Source organism: Anomaloglossus baeobatrachus, chromosome 2, assembly GCF_048569485.1.
Source record: "Anomaloglossus baeobatrachus isolate aAnoBae1 chromosome 2, aAnoBae1.hap1, whole genome shotgun sequence".
NCBI lineage: Eukaryota > Metazoa > Chordata > Amphibia > Anura > Aromobatidae > Anomaloglossus > Anomaloglossus baeobatrachus.
This window is the reverse complement of record NC_134354.1, coordinates 475,186,574-475,198,602: the sequence shown is the minus strand read 5'-3', so window position 1 is coordinate 475,198,602 and position 12,029 is coordinate 475,186,574. Positions and strand designations below refer to the sequence as shown.

The 12,029-nt window shown below is 42.9% G+C and overlaps 1 protein-coding gene across 1 annotated transcript in view; it reads right to left on the bottom strand.

Moving 5' to 3' along the window:
* ATP2A3 (ATPase sarcoplasmic/endoplasmic reticulum Ca2+ transporting 3) overlaps window positions 1–12,029 on the bottom strand; it is a 302,766-nt gene that overhangs the window by 290,363 nt on the left and 374 nt on the right. The window lies entirely within an intron of this gene.

Below are 12,029 nucleotides of genomic sequence, written 5' to 3'. Positions count from 1 at the left end.
TTGACCATTTCAACTTTCTCAGTGTCTTGATCTACAAAACGCATCTGCAGAAACGCAGGTGAAAACGCAGGTAAAAAGTGCTGAAAACGCACTAAAAACGCGGTAAATACGCATGCGTTTTTAGCGCTAAAAAAAAAAAAAAAATTGTCAAAAGCCATTTGGTCAAAAACCAAGGGAAGGAAAACGTGCAGAATAAACTGCAGGTACTCCGACGCAACGTGCGCACATAGCCTTAGAGTTGGCCAAGTCTACAAGAAAGTGTTTCAGCTCAAGCAATCGCTCAATTATTAAATACGTGCTGCCCCACTGAGTGGCTTGATAGACAATTGCCCCTTTTCCAGCACGTCTCTTCAGGATGGAATCAATTTTAGGGGGTTCTGGCAGCAATAACTTATTTCCTCACTTTGCCAAATCAGAGTTCCATCATGTACTTCTTGCAGCCTACTTCTTACTGCCAGCTGCAGCGTGTGCACAACACTGCGCATGTGATAGATAGGAGAGATGTGAAGCAGCTTCAACAAGATCATCTAATTCTAAAGGATCATTTTGAGGTTTATTGAAAGTTTAGACTTTTTCAGAAATACTTACCTTAATCCTACTTTCCTGTTCACTCTAGAGTCTCTAGCAGTCCGGTGATGGTTTCAGGCATACTTTGTGTCTTTGCTTTTACCCTTACACTGGGTGTGGAAAGTATTCAGACCCCTTTACATTTTTCACTGTTTCATTACAGCCATTTGTTAAAGCCAAAAAAAAAAAAAAAAAAAAAAAGTGTTTAATGTACACTCTGCACCCCATCTTGGACAAAAAAAATAAAAAAAATAAATAAAAATAATAATTTTACAAATTTACAAAAAAAAAAAAACTGAAATATCACATGGTCAAAAGTATTCAGATCCTTTGCTCAGACACTCATATTTAAGTCACATGCTGTCCATTTCCTTGTGATCCTCCTTAAGATGGTTCTACTCCTTCATTGGAGTCCAGCGGTGTTTAATTAAATTGATAGGACTTGATTTGGAAAGGCACACACCTGTCTACATAAGACCTCACAGCTCACAGTGCATGTCAGATCACATGAGAATCATGAGGTCAAAAGGAACTGCCCAAGGAGCTCAGAGACAGAATTGGCAAGGCACAGATCTGGCCAAGGTTACAAAAGAATTTCTGCAGTACTAAAGGTTTCTAAGAGCACAGTGGCCTCCATAATCCTTGAAATGAAGAAGTTTGGGACCACTAGAACTCTTCCTAGACCTGGCTATTCAGCCAAAATAAGCAATCATGGGAGAAGAGCCTTGGTGAGAGAGGTAAAGAAGAACCCCAAGATCACTGTGGTAGAGCTCCAGAGATGCAGTAGGGAGATCAGAGAACATTCCACAAAGTCAACTATCACTTCAGCCCTCCACCAGTTGGGCCTTTATGATAGAGAGATATATATATTTATTTAATATAGGCCCAACCATATATTTATGGTTGGGCCTTTGTATTGGTTTACCTGGTGAAAATAAACAAGTGAGATGGGAATATATTTGGTTTTTATTAAGTTGCCTAATAATTCTGCACAGTAATAGTTTCCTGCACAAACAGATATCCTCCTAAGATAGCCAAATCTAAAAAAAAAAAACCACTCCAACTTCCAAAAATATTAAGCTTTGATATTCATGAGTCTTTTGTCTTTTGGGTTGATTGAGAACATAGTTCTTGATCAAGAATAAAGAAAAAAAAAAAAAACCAAACAAACCACACCTCTAAAATACAACTTGCCTAATAATTCTGAACAGCGTATATCTTCAGGGTTGAATGCCCCTTAAATCTTTAACCAAAAATGACAATACAGAACAAAAAAAATAAATAAAATTGCTATAGAGAAAAAAAAAAAAAAAAAACTGGAACACTTTGTAAAACCAAAATTCCTATCAAGAATCTGTACGATATGAGTTTGTATCAAAGTGTGAAATGATTCCTGAAAGTGATGTGTTAACACGTTCCAAATTTTCAGCAATTGTGGTGTATTTTTACAGCTTTTTTAGTTTCAAAATATCATTCACAGATGTTAAATAAAAGAACTCAAATTCTACACAATATTTCATTATCTCAAAAAGTATTTTATCTTGTAATTGGAAAGCTGTAGCCTTGTCTTATAACACGCTTACATAATTCATAGAAGGTGTTATACTAATTATAGCTGCGATAGCATTTCTTAAAGGATAGGTAGCGCTTCCTTGCACATGCATTAAACATCTTATAATTAATCAGTGTTGCTTTAGTTTAAGGATCCGAACATATGTACCGAGAAATTAAACCACCCACAGCCATAGAAATTAAGTTGAGCAATTAGATTATTCAACACGTTACTGCACCTGCCAGTAGGACAGTTTAAGAAAAGGTCTTCATGAATAAATGGAATCCATTATACTTTGAGTCCGCAAATAGGTTTGGCATATAAAGTACTGTAGTTCCTCAACTTGGTTATAATCCAGTGCTTATTATAATTAAAAGGGGCATTACCAGTGTGAGACAAGTAACTGACAGAACAGGAGAAATTAGGCTAGTTTCACACTTGCGTTGAATGGCATTGTGTGACGGATGCAACGGATGTGTTGCACATAATGGCACAATGGATGCAACAGATCGTACAAAACAACAGAAAGCTATTTTTTTTTTCTTTACAGTATTACTGGCATACTTGTGAACGATCAGCTGATCACCCGGCTGCCAGGCCCTCAGCTGAGCGCTCTCAATAGCCGGCTGCTCAGCTGAGCGCTCTCAATAGCCGGCTGCCGGGCCCTCAGCTGAGCGCTCTCAATAGCCGGCTGCTCAGCTGAGCGCTCTCAATAGCCGGCTGCCGGGCCCTCAGCTGAGCGCTCTCAATAGCCGGCTGCTCAGCTGAGCGCTCTCAATAGCCGGCTGCCAGGCCCTCAGCTGAGCGCTCTCAATAGCCGGCTGCCGGCCCTCAGCTGAGCGCTCTCAATAGCCGGCTGCCGGGCCCTCAGCTGAGCGCTCTCAATAGCCGGCTGCTCAGCTGAGCGCTCTCAATAGCCGGCTGCCGGGCGCTCAGCTGAGCGTTCGGCCGAGAGACAAAATAAAGCTTTTGTGATAAAAAAAAAAAAACAAAAAAAAAACACAAAGGATTCCGCCACTCAAAAAACGTTACATGCTGCGTTCCTTCCACCCGGCGGAAACAACGCAAGTACTTTTGGCACAATCCGTCCCCATACAAGTCTATGGGAAACAGCGGAATCAGTTAACGGATTCCACTGTTTTCCAAAAGGGCGGATTGCGCCAGAAGGAAATTAACGCAAGTGTGAAAGTACCTATAAATTGGTCTTTGAAACACTTTTTTTTGCAGCTCCCCGAGCTCTGCTTCATTGCAACAATGTTGCAACCCTGTCTGCCTGCTGGAGGCTGAAGCTGAGCGGCCGCTGCAGAAGTGTGAGTGCAGTGAGCAGAGAGCGGCCATCACACTGGTAACGTCCATTTTATTTAACATAAGCTCTGGAGGCGGAGTTATCTTCCGGGCAGCATCTGCCCCATAGCCTGGAAGAGCTTATTTATATAAAATGATAAAAGATATTTCCACAACAAGGCATCTGATGTGAGGCATAATTTTGACATGACATTTTTTTAGCATCCTATAACCTAACCTGCATGCCCATATTAACAGTTTAAAATGGTCAAAGTGGTGACAGATTCCCTTTAATGGTATCGCAGTCAGAGATATAGATATATATATATATATATATATATATATATATATATATATATATATATATATATATATATATATATATATATTTTTTTTTTTATTTATTAGCTTCATTGGTACAGACTTGTGCTTTTCTGACAAACAGCACCTTTAGTCAGGTTATAAGTAAGGGCACCGTGTATGCCAGAAACACACAAGTCTGTTAGCACTGGGGATTACATTTTTTATACCCTTTTTTAATGGATTTCCAATATTAAAGCAAAACGTTTGTATTTTCAGTGGCTCTGCGGTCAATTCCTTTTTCTCCAATTGTTTAATATTCCTGCCACCCATAATTTCAGTGGATCGTTTTTACATGGACCTTTTTTGGCAACTCGCCAGCTTTCTCAATACTCCTGTTTTTTTGATTAATTATGTAATATGTGCAAATGTAGCGCCCCTGAGCCACTCAGGGCACTACTGGGTACTGCATCAACAGACGAAGTGGAGGAAAGCTTGACACGCCCAATGGAATAGGTCACCACACATCCATGGAGTGCAACGATATAAAGACCGCCAGGTAGACTATAACTTGAATAGAAGGAAAAGATGGATATCGGCACATCCACGTAAAATAATTTCCTTTATTGTAAAACGTTATTTTATTACGTTCATATTACACAATATAACAATGTTTTATTGCTTTCATATGTCCTATGTAAAGGACAGAGTCTCTAGCCCCATGGGCATCTCATCGCCCTGTGAGCGTCTACATACTTTCCATGGTATTACACCCCTGTGGGCATGATACCATGGATTTACATCAGCGACGTGACCATCGCTACATCAGAATCTCGCGCGTGTGAGCGCTTACCATTCTCGCTGCCTCATCCTGGTGTCTGCTTCTGACACGCACTGCGCTTGCTCAGAAGACATCTGCGGTTCCGGTCATGCACAGTGCGCATCAGAAGCGGAGAAGAAAGCGCCAGAATGAGAAGGTGACGAGAATGGTAAGCGCATGCACGCAAGATTCTGAAGCTGCAGAAGTGACGTCGCTCATGTAAATCCATAGTATCACGCCCACAGGGGCGTAATATCACGGAAAGCATGTAGATGCCCATGGGGCTAGAGACCTATGCTATTTACATAAGTTTTATTACTTTCATATGTCCTATTTTATTACTTTCATAACACAGGGATGGGTAGGAAGGGGTTAGCAGCTCACACAGGCTCCTGCTTGCAGGTCAGAACGCTTTTTTAACCTAACAGGTTCCCTTTAACTGCAACCCACTGTGTGGCCTCCCTTATTAAACGGCGAAAAATTGTCACAGAACTCCCCGGGCTCAGCCCTGCCTGCGGAGGGCCTACCACCATAGCTGCCATTACCACCAGCCCTAGGAGTAACCAATCCAGCAGTGGTGGTTTCGCCATATTAACCGCAACCCACAGGTGGAGTCACACCAATGACTTTAATCAACCCTGTAAATACTCCCCTTTAAAAAAGCACCCAGGGCACGGGTCCGGGCAACGGCCACCAAAGTGACATTCCCCAGTAATAAACCACCCGGGACAGAGTACCCCATTCCCTGGGCGACACATGTACACACAGGGAAAGGGGATATGGAATTGAATTGTATATTTATTTTTCCCCTTGAACTGTTACAATTCATGTAAAAAAAAAAAAAAAAAAAAAAAAAGTAGGAGGGGGGTCTGCTTTTATTAAGAAATGGTGCAACTTCCCACGGTTTGGTTTTGCCTGACATTTTTTGAAAAGCTATTTTTAAATTAAAGTTGGAGTTACTGCTTTTTGTTTCATACGAATCAGTTGCAGCCAAAAGGAAATTGTATCTACTTTTAACTTTCATACCAGTTGCGAGATGAAAGTCTTCCTATGTCCCAGAGTAGCAGGTGTTTAGCTACCAAATTTATGATCAAGAACTATGACATGTAATACTCTGCATTATGCAACAAAAAAAAAATGCATATTTTATACATCATATGGTAAAGTTATTCCACAAATATTGTAACTTTCACATATTTGAGTCTTAGGGTATGTGCCCACAATCAGGACCTGCGAGTCTCCTTTGCAGTAGACTACAGCTGCTCGCGCTCACGATCCAGGCTCGGGCAGTTGGTTTCTCGCTGTGTTCTCCCTACAGAGGACGCTTCCGGCTCCACAGCACTTGATATGCTTGCAGCTTGTCAAGCCTCACCGCAGGTCAGTTTACAATGCAGGCAGTACATGTACACTGCGCATTGGATTTCTAGAAATCCTATCCGCTGTGCTTGTACTGTACATTTGCAGCCTTTTGGGCACAGCTGAAGCATGCTGTGTCCAAAATGTTGTGAACCCTGATCGTGGGCATGCACCCATAGGCATGTTCACACGCAGCATCTTTTGTTTTTTTGTTGTTTTTTTTACCACAAAGATGCAGCGTTTTTGTCCCAAAAAACGCAATGCGTTTTTGATGCGTTTTGCCCAATGTGTTTAAGTCAAATCTATTGACTGGAAGGGATCAAAAATGCTGGAAAAATGCAAAGAGAATTGACATGCTGCATTTTCAAAAACGCAGCCAAAAAAAGATGCACTGTGTGGACAGCAAAATAGAAATCTCAGACTTTGCTGGGAGAAGGAAATGCATGCATGTAGGTGCATCTTTGTGACACCAAAAAACACAGTAAACAATGCTCTGCGTGAATATTACACTTGTAAGCTGCAATTGTTCAGTTTTAGTAGTTGGAAAAAGATCTTCAAGGCAGAACACAAACACACTAACCGATGTAGGTGCACATTGCTCTGCAAATGGCACTACAATTCCAGACAACTATTAGGCTATGTGCGCACGTTGCGTACTAGCCCTGCAGAAATTTCTGCAGCGATCTGAAGAGCACATGTGCGCTTTAGATCGCTGCAGAAATGTCCGTAGTGAGCGCCGATTCCATGCGCTCTGCCTGCAGCTCCTGCCATAGACAGAGCAGGAGCTGCCGGCAAAGCGCAGGAAAGAAGTGACATGTCACTTCTTTTTACGCAGCGCTTCGGCAGTAGCCGAAGCGCTGCGCTCTTAAACGCCACGTGCGCACGGCCCCTGCACAATCTCCATAGACTGTGCAGGGGACGCAGGACGCATGCAGTTACGCTGCGCTACAAAGCGCAGCGTAACTGCATGTATTTACGCAACGTGCGCACATAGCCTTACGTGCAAAAGTAGGAACAGAGTGAAACTGTTGTTTCTGAACAAATATGTTAAATGCACCACGCTCTGAGAAGAGTGGCCATTATCCATGCTTTACCCTTGGGTTAGCACCTGGCCCCAGTTGGCAGTGAATTCTGCCCATATCGTCCCTAATGGTATCACTGAGATACCCAGACTTTTCTTTATTTAATAAATAGTAAAAAAAAAGAAAATAAAGCAACTCTAATATGTCAGCAAAATCCACTTTCTCTACAAAGGATTGATCTTTCATTCTCAATATTCTTAATTCATGCAAGAAATCTGCATTCAGTGAAGACAGAATCTTATTAGTAGCAACTGTCAACTCGTATGTAGCGGGGAGAAAGGAGGAGAGAAGGTAGAGTCAGACCTCCTTTCTCACCCTTCTACGGTGCCATGCAAAAGTATTCACCCCTTTGCATCTTTCTTGTTTTGTTACCTCGCAACCTGAGATGTCACAGGTATTTTTGGAGGTTTGTTTTTTTTTGAGGGTTGGCATCAGTTTATGTACAGAACATGCCTAAAACGGTGACCAATTGGTTTTCTTTTATTGTTAAGCAAACTAAAAAAAAAGGACAAAATTATTCTAAGCTTCAGTGTGCGTAACTATTCACCCCCCTAAAGTCAGTACTTTGTAGAGCCTCCTTTTTGCAGCAATTACAGCTGCAAGTCTCTAGGAGCTTTCCACATCTTGTTACTAGGATTTGTGCCCATTCCTCCAAGTTCAAAACTGTTCCAGTTCCTTCAATTTAGATGGTGTCCTCTGGTGAACAGCAATCTTCAAGACTAGGCCACTGCAATATATTTACACGTTTCCCCTAAAACCACAAGGGTGTTGTAGTAGTGTGCTTTGGGGCATTGTGTTGTTGGAAAGTGATCCTCCGTCCCAGTGTCAAATCATTGACAGATACATTTTGATTAAAGGGAATCTGTCACCAGGTTTTTGCCACCTAATCTGAGAGTACCATAACACAAGGTCAGAGATCCTGATTCCGGCAATGTGTCACTTACTGGGATGCTTAGTGTAGTTTTGATAAAATCACTGTTTAATCAGTAGGAGATCATCATTAGAGGACTACTTGGCGTGCTGCCAGGTAGTCCGGCATATTCCTGAGCTCTGTGTAACTGCTAAATCTGCAGCAGAATACCCCACAGAGTTGCTGGCATGGAATCATTACAAAAAATATGGGCATCTATATTGATGAGATATTGACAGCTTTCCTGAAAGCCCCATGACCGTAGATGAGAGACATAATGGACCTGCAATAAAGAAGGATACCCTACTTACCAATATGTGAGTGTTATACACTTCCAATTCAGATGACACTGAAAAAAAACAAAGAATTTGTCCTCTACTATCTCAGCGAAAAACCACTTCCTGTTTAACAGCCATTTCTACTGTAGGTTCAAGGGTACAACAAAGGGGAGCCACCGTGCCCTAACAGCAGAAAATGTACTCCAGGGCTGGTGGGAGAGACCAACCCACTCAGTGAAGGGGCCCAATTCATTAATGATGTAGTTATCCAATGATCTGGGAGTGAACAAGACTTCTCAATTCATAAACCATCTTTATAGTAAGGAAATCAAATTGAGGTTCACTTTTGAAACTAACCGACAGTAACTGCAATTGGGGAATCAGGAACTGGATAGCACCACACATCAAATCCAAAGCAACCATAAGGTCTTGAGGTGGAGTCGCTACCCTATGCCATTGAAAAAGGAGTATCCTAAAGGCAATGTCCACATCAGAGAGCGCTACCATACCACGACCACTGTGGAATTTCCGGAACAAGCATGCAACCCGAAGAGGTTTTCCTGATCATTGCTACTCAGACTGGACTCAAATCTGCTTACAACTTTGCTCAGTCCAAAGCAACTTGTCCCTAAAATCCGACATGAGTACAGAGAATCATACCAATAGGAACTTTTTGTGAGGCTGCAATTGAAGTATAACAGATTCTACAGAACCATTTGAACATCCTGGAGAGAAAAAAAAAAAAAAACCAATACGATTTTGCTGACATTTTCTCAATATATCCAGATCACTTCTAGAAGAGGAAAATGCATTGGTGATAAGGTGGTGCAGTCCCATCTCCGAACAGTTAAGGTACTGTCACACATAACGAGATCGCTGGCGAGATCGCAGCTGAGTCACCGTTTTGGTGACGCAGTAGCGATCCCGTTAGCGATATCGTTATGTGTGACATCTACCAGCGATCAGGCCCCTGCTGTGAGATCTCTAGTCGTTGCTGAATGGTCCAGGTCATTTTCTTCAAAGGCGACGTCCTGCTGGGCCGGACACATCGCTGTGTTTGACACTGTGTGACAGGGTCACAGTGACTGCTGAGATCGTTATACAGGTCGCTACTGCGACCTGTATTGTTCCTGCATCGCTGGTAAGATCTGACTGTGTGACATCTCACCAGCGACCTCCCAGCGACTTACCTGCGATCCCTATCAGGTCACATCGTTTTCGGGATCGCTGGTAAGTCGTTGTGTGTGACTGGGCCTTTAGACCTGGCTTTATTAACAGATAAGTGTTAGCTACTGGTGCTATCATAGTATGATTGTAAGGTGTTTATTGGCAACTATAATACTGTACATAGAGGATTGTAAAGTCAAGGACTTCATAAATTGTGTCTTATCTATATGGTCACCTGTGCTTGACCATCAAATTATGTGGGGAAGACCATCGGTGACATCTCTATATTCTTGTATCCATATCCGTAACCAAATGGATACACCTACAGCCCACAATCGGACAGCATGGAATAGTCATAACTACAGCAACAGCCACTTAACTTATTTAAGCTGGGGGACATTTCATAGATCCATGCTGCAATGGCAATGAGATGGTTTTCCAAGTCTAAGCTATCAATTGCACCCAAGTGTCTTAAAAAGGAGTTTAATTTACCATAATCTAAAGCAACTTTCTCCCTAAGCAAAACTGGTAGTGTGAAGTTTTACATATCTTGTTTGATCATAAAATCTTAGATTCTCTCTTCTCACTCAGTACTGGTGATCACAATTTCCCCAAGCACCTCACTCGGAAGTCAGTTACAGAATACTAGCCTCTGCACTGAGTGATAGGATTAACATTTCCTTTCCTGATCGCTCAGTGCAGAAGGATCACTGCTGGTGACAAACACCTCTATTCATTTTGCAAGCTTTCATCTATCACATTTTGTACATAATAATGGATCATTTTATTGTTCTCTTCTAAACACATACGCCTAGTTTATCTCTATAGCTTTGTTTCAGTGGCTCCGTCTCTCTACTTGACAGGGGGTGGATCCCCAGAACCAGCGTCATTGAGGGATTCCCAAGTGCTGTAGATGAGCCCGCCCATTACTGACTGGAGGAGCTGGGACAGCTTTGTGCTTCTGGCACTGCGGGTACTGGTCCCACTCTGCAGGATCCATGGAAGTAGATTAAAAGTTTTGCTTAGTAATGATGTCCCACTACTGCGGGTACTGGTCCCAGTCTGCTGGACCAGTGGGGACAGATGAGAGGTCTGCTTAGTAATGATGTCTCACTACTGCAGGTACCGGTCCCAATCTGCTGGACCAGTGGGGACAGATGAGAGGTCTGCTTAGTAATGATGTCTCACTACTGCAGGTACCGGTCCCACTCTGCTGGACCAGTGGGGACAGATGAGAGGTCTGCTTAGTAATGATGCCCTACTACTGCAGGTACTGGTCCCATTCTGCAGGACCAATGGAAGTAGATTCAAAGTTTTGCCTAGTAATGATGCTCTACTACTGCAGGTACCGGTCCCATTCTGCTGGACCAGTGGGGACAGATGAAGGGTTTGCCTGGTAATGATGTCCTACTACTGCAGGTACTGGTCCCATTCTGCTGGACCAGTGGGGACAGATGAGAGGTCTGCTTAGTAATGATGTCTCACTACTGCAGGTACCGGTCCCAATCTGCTGGACCAGTGGGGACAGATGAGAGGTCTGCTTAGTAATGATGTCTCACTACTGCAGGTACCGGTCCCACTCTGCTGGACCAGTGGGGACAGATGAGAGGTCTGCTTAGTAATGATGCCCTACTACTGCAGGTACTGGTCCCATTCTGCAGGACCAATGGAAGTAGATTCAAAGTTTTGCCTAGTAATGATGCTCTACTACTGCAGGTACCGGTCCCATTCTGCTGGACCAGTGGGGACAGATGAAGGGTTTGCCTGGTAATGATGTCCTACTACTGCAGGTACTGGTCCCATTCTGCTGGACCAGTGGGGACAGATGAAGGGTTTGCCTGGTAATGATGTCCTACTACTGCAGGTACTGGTCCCATTCTGCTAGACCGGTGGGGACAGATGAAGGGTTTGCCTAGTACCTATGACTGCAGGCGGGCACACTTCAAGATGTAAAGCACAACATAGTTAACCCCTTCCCCTCTGACTTATCCTATAACAGGGGCATTTATGCATCACTCCAATGCAGTTTTAAGCTAGCCCTACGCCTGCATTCCGCACCTTAATGTGTACGCTTACACAAAATTTACCCAAACCTGTTTATTTTTGTTTGCTTTTTATCTGAGGTATCAGAATACCCGTTTAACCCCTTATGCCCAGAACATAGGTGGATTTAATGACCTGTTACTTTGTCTTGACTCAAATAACTGATTTTGGCATGCTCTAAGTGACCCCGCCATCAGAAAGGTTATAGGGCTGTAATATGTTTGCATTAAAAGCGTTATTCCCATTGTGAATGGATATTGTCAGATGGTGATCGTAAAAAGAAAGCACTTTTGCAATGCACTGAAGTCATTCTTCATATAAACACTGTTTACAGCTCGTTGCCTAGGAGACCGACCACCACTGCTGTCTTGTTTGTAAGCGGCCGGAGGACAGTGTGTGACTGCGATACTGGCCGGCTGCAGAACAGCGCTTACACACTCCATAGAAAAGAGCTTGGAAGCACTGTGCATCTGCTTTCTGATCGCTAGATTAGTGGTCGGTGTCCAAGGCAACGAGCTATAAACAAATCACATACTTTTTGAACACAAAGTTGTTTTTTTGGTGACACTTTGAGCCACTATTAAACGTTACAGTAAATTATTGCACTTCTAACAGATGCCACCATATTGTGCCCAGTCCTGCAAGTGGCACCTGACGGCGAGATGTGCAG